This window comes from Nansenia antarctica, assembly GCF_963989245.1.
Source record: "Nansenia antarctica genome assembly, chromosome: 13".
Lineage (NCBI taxonomy): Eukaryota > Metazoa > Chordata > Actinopteri > Argentiniformes > Microstomatidae > Nansenia > Nansenia antarctica.
Window position 1 is genome coordinate 9,931,618 of NC_137683.1, and position 5,762 is coordinate 9,937,379.

Here is a 5,762-nt window from a genome sequence, read left to right on the forward strand (position 1 = left end):
TCGCTAGATCACATGTTGTGAGCTTGACATCGTTTTATGAAAGTAGTAAGTTGATGATGTCTGATTACTCTTGAAAATGCATCATGGTATTCTCAATCGTTCCCGTCTACATAGACGTATCCCATAGTGTGTCTGAAAAATATATTACCCATCTTGCTAAGGATATACAGCAGTTTTTTTCCTAGTTCATAGGTTACATTGAACCAACATTTTCCTAAATTATCCCTTCTCAAAAACGAATGTGTCAGACCAGAACCTCTACTCCCAAAGCCCATTGAGGAAATTGTAATACAACGAATCATATTAGTGGCACAAAAATTGCATTTTCAGTTTTCTTTGTGGGGGGATTTTATTTTTCTTCACTCTGGGTGTGAGAGAACAGACAGCAGCGCTGCATGTTCCATGCTAAAGTAGGTTACCCACTCGGCCTAATCGCATTAAACATTAAAGAGCTCCTCTTTAAATAACACAGTGCCCTGATCAGCAGTTGATTTCATGCAGAATAAGTAACGAGCCAAAGGCTTGTGATTGTTAGCTAACCATGCTAATGTGCCTCGCACACCAGGACCTGGGCAACACTGACGACTGGCCATGTTATCTTCTGCTGAATCTTCCACTTACAGTTGCATATTGTGTAAGACTGCATGCGTTAATGAAGCGAGATTTTTCGTATCGACTTCTCACAGGTCATTTCTACGTTCTAGCCCACACCTTTTGGATCGTGGTTCTCTTAACTAACGCTATCTTCATGAGGTAAGAAGGAGGACACAGAATTGTCACCTTGACAACCTGATTTCTCTGCGGCTATAAGACGGCCCTGCCATGTGGAGATGAATATTCCATATCTCAGAGCAGCCCTAGAAGCATGAAGCCAAGCTCGGCAGTATGGTGAGCGCTACGAGATTCCTGGTCAACAAGGCGGGGACTAACTCCAATCACCATCTGTGGTGAGTTTACAGGCCATGGACAGAGGAGAATCTCAGTGTTCCAAAGCTTTTTGAGAAATTCACTTCTGATCAGCTTCCTGTCAAATGGAGACAGAAGAGGATGAGGAGGCATAGAGATGGTTTAGCTATTAACCCTCGAACAATGAATGTCTGAGGGATGAATGGAAAGAATGAACTGAGGAAAGAATCGATGGCCAAGTCGTGTCCCGACGCCTTCATCTGAGCTGTTTTTATGTGGGTTCCTCTCCTCTCTGATTGGTTGCCTGACTGAACCATTTCTCATTATTTTTGCTCTGAGAAGAAAGTAAAAGTGTCTTCTCAGAGCGACGGGACAGCTGCCTCACACACACTTACTGATGGCGGCTTCTGAACGAGGAGCCAACAACTCAAACAAGTCATTGTTCAGTAAGCATCACTTTAACATAGAATTTCTATGTCTTTACAGTGGCTTCTAATGGCCTGTAGAGTACCTGTAGAGGGTAACTGTACCACCCCTGTATGTATGTGGCTTATAGAGCCAACGTCAAGCAAGCCAAGCTCGAGCAAGCGTGTCTTTTTTTTTTTTTACTTGTGTCTCCTATTCATTTTCTTGTTTGTACAGCTGGCACTACAGTAAGTAAGTAAAGTAAGTAAAGCTTTATTTATATAGCGCCTTTCGTACATGAAATGCAACTCAAAGCACTTTGAGTTGTACTGTACAGTACAGTAAGTTGACATTTCCACTTGCGAGATAGACAGCTTATGACTCAACTCTCTGTCTCTTGATGTAGGGCTAATTAATTGAGATACTATAAATGTTATTATTGCTTTTGACATATACATATACAGTGGGGGAAATAAGTATTTGAGTTTGCCCACTGACAAAGAAATGAACGGTCTATAATTGTAATGCTAGGTTTATTTTAACAGTGAGAGACTGAATATCAACAAAGAAAAATCATTATATAAAAGTTATAAATTGATTTGCATTTGATCGAGGGAAATACGTATTTGATCCCTTAGCAAAACATGACTTAGAACTTAGTGGAGAAAGCCTTTTTGGCAAGTTTCACATATATCACACTGCTTGGAGCATTAACTGGTAGTAAGAAAGGAGTTGAAAAGAGAGAGGGAGAGTTACTATATTCTCCTATTTCATTGTTTGGGTTATTGAAATATAGTATCTGTCTTTCTCCTCCCTGAAACCCTCTGGCTGGCAGCTCTGCTGAACCGTGACCAACTTCCTGGTTACCGTTGTGTATTGTGGTAATTACAGTAGTGGGTGTGAAATTGATGCACGGTAGCGGTAGGCAGCGCAGTCATGTCAAATCTCTGAAACATCCCAATGTGCAGGCTGGGGAATATGACAGAGATGAGCTCTGCCAGAGGACAGACCAAGGGGAATGACAGGTACAGTAGCCCCCCTATTGCCTTATTGTTTACCTATTTTCACTGAATTCATTTCTTGGAATATGTTGAATCTATCAAGAATATGCCTATGGATGAAATCAAATTCATTCCAAGTCAATTCGTATTATTGCTGACCTTTAGGCGTGGTTATCAAGACAAATCACACATCATTGTTGCAGACATGTTCCCGAAACTTCAACAGGTCTTTGTGTACATACTGTATATGTATGTATGCTTAGCCGGAAGTGCGCTTATTTTGATATCCAGGCTAGCTATAGCTATTTAAAAAAATATATAATCTCAATCTAAAATCACGGTCAGCCCACAGAACGTCCCCCCAGGCGGAGGGCCAGACTTGATGATGACATAATAGGACATAATGAACGGGGCCCACTCATGGCGTTCTACAAGCATGTTATTTCCACTATCACTTCTGTCACTCTGATCTTTCACAAAGAGCATCCGTTAGATTAGCCAGTGAGCATGGTTAAACCCTTTCCACAATCACTTCTTGAATCACCATGGGTTCTCTCTCTTATCTCCTAAGAGAGAAGACTGTCAGAATCATCAAAGCTATCCAACAACATAGAAGTCATACTATGTAGGTCATACGGTATGTTCAATAGACTATTGATAGCTACAGTATAAAATATAAGCTGTGAGACATACAGGATCAATTTTGCTTGATATAGGCCAAACTATAGCCTACTACTATATAGTATGGCTATGTTAGCTAAACTAACATCATACAGTAGCTCTTGCTTTGCACTCTGATTGCGTTCCACAAGCCAGCATTTATCAACCCAAGTGTAAATGAGAAGACATGATGGAGATCGTTTCAGCACTGTTTACTGAGATCGATGTACAGATATTTCCACCGCGAGTCATTGGTCACGGACTCTGGAGAGCACTTTGCCTTGATGAGAATCGTGATGAGCTGGGGGAGAATGGACATCTGTCTTGGCCATAATGCTAGAGAGTAATATAGCCCTCTGTGTGCACTTAGTGTTACAGGCTGCTTGCTAACTCCCTCGACGTGAATGGTTTTAGAGCAGGCAGCTCTGATCATGTCTGTTACCAACCCAACTACACCTGACACCAGGTACACACCACTTCCATTACAATTCTATTCATCCCTATTGTTAATTCATTCACCTGCCGTGGAGCGGATACAATAGGCTAAATAATGAGGGATTTAGGGTGATTTCAAAAGGCTACATCAATAAATGTCTGTCTCAGCGTTCTCCTCTATACTTAAGGTGTAGTTTCAAGTAGGTATTATAATTTCTCTTTAAATGCTTTGTAACTAATAGCAGCGTCTTCTTGTGTAACACAACATTGTGTTCATTAAAGTGGCCTATTGTTAATCATCTTCACTTGTCACATTTAGGCGGCCATGGTGGGATTGGATATGAGAATACATATTGGTCCCGCTCTGCGTCCCTGTTCTCAGAAAAGATGATGGGAAACAATCTGTGGGGCGCTTGGGAGGGTTCGGAGGCAGATAATGGGCCCAGCGGTAAGTAATCAAACCCATTCAGTCAGAGAGCCGATTCAGAATTCAGAATGTCGGTATTCTGCCTTTCCTAGAAGCCGCATGTTGGGTATCTACTTACTAACAATCAGAGTAGATAAATACCAGGAAAGAAAACATGAAAAACATGATAAAATGTCACATTGAATGGATCATAAAAGTAGTAAAGAGATGTTGACTAACATCCCCATGGAGCTGCTATTTAGCACGACTGGGTTGGAACACAGAGAGAGTGTAGTAGTGTGTGGTGTGTGTTTGAGGCAAAGCCCAACTGAAGCGTGTAATTATATTGTAGGTTGCGTTGCCACTGGGCTAAATAATACACTGGGATCAAGAGGCATAAATTATGTGTGGCATAAAGACAGCCTTGCTAGTAGGATTCCATCTCCAGCATGACCCGACATTATGGCTGATATGGGATCACACAGAACTGTAGAATGAAATCAGTATTTGTTAACCATAAAAAACCTAGATTGAAATGTCCTATATAGGATGAATAACTGTCATTATCTCTCACTACAGTTCGTGAGCTTAGAATTATAAGGTTCTATCTCCGTTTAGGGTAGTTCAGAGATATTGAGCGTCAAAGTTTTTACATTCCATTATGTTTTGTGAGATGGAACCTTTGTATTTTATGAATTACTAACTAAAAAATGTCAACATTTTAAAAATAACACCACACAGGCATTAATAAACACCTAATGGATCAGAACTCAATTTTGTCATGAGTTTCCTGGAGTGTCCTGTGTATTGTACCCTCGTCATCCCAGCAGTAAAAACACTAACATGTTGCGGCTGGGGAGGGGTTAAACAAAGTGAGCCCTAGCCTATAAAACACACCTCATTTCCTGTGATAGGAGCCTTCAAATACTCTGTGGCAGCCCTGGCCACCGTTCCGGAAGATGGCTCTTGAGTAAATCATCGATCAGTGTTTGGGCCGGGGCGGACGCAAAGCTGACGTGTTATTGTCAGAGTCGGTAATTCATCATGACCGCAACAGGACCAGGTCGTTTCGACAATTCTAATGGCCAGTCACTCAATAACCGGGCTGGAAATATGATTATGGGAAAGACCTACTGCTCCCTACTGCACTGTAACAGAGGGAGGGGAATAGTAGGGAGTACTGAAAGAAATTCTGTAGATAAGGGTGGCAACACTTAACACTACAACAGCCGTGCCTATTTGACCTACTAGTTGGGGGTCAAATAGACCCTTTTGAGAATGTAAATCTGCTATTTACACACAGAGATCACTAGAGGTGAGCCTGCCTCCTACACAGAAAAACTGCAAAACAGCGTTATACTATCTTAGTTACTATGTGATTTTGAAAATGTAAGGATACTGGGTGGTAGAACGCACATATCTAGGACAAGTCATGAAAGGAGGGTCCTGAAATTTGATCGAGTGCAAAGATAGAATTTATTTTTTTACTCACAGGGGTCACCGCTGACCCCTCACGGCTCTTCTAGTGTTAAGGATATGTCTTTCAGTGTTGCTTTCAATCATCTCATGAAGACAAAGGGAATGTTTTATCCCAACAGAAGTGAAAACTGAGTGTGTAGTTAAGATGATACTGCTATGAATGTTGAAGCTTCGTACTATAGCTGTTAGATCATCACTTACTGTACAGCACCTGTCTTGTCATTTATTCTTTACTGATCATTTTCTACCATGTAAAAGATCCAGTTAATCTTCGACGCCTTCGGATATGCAATGCAACTGATTTCATCATGAACACTCACCCACAGCTAAGTAGCATGACAAGATTAAAGTCATTCTGTTTTGCAGTCAGTAAACATAAGCTTTCTCCCATTTTATATTCCAGAGGATAATGAATTTCACGGGAGCCAGAGGACAAGACGGGAGTCACATCAGAAATGCAGATGTTTGGA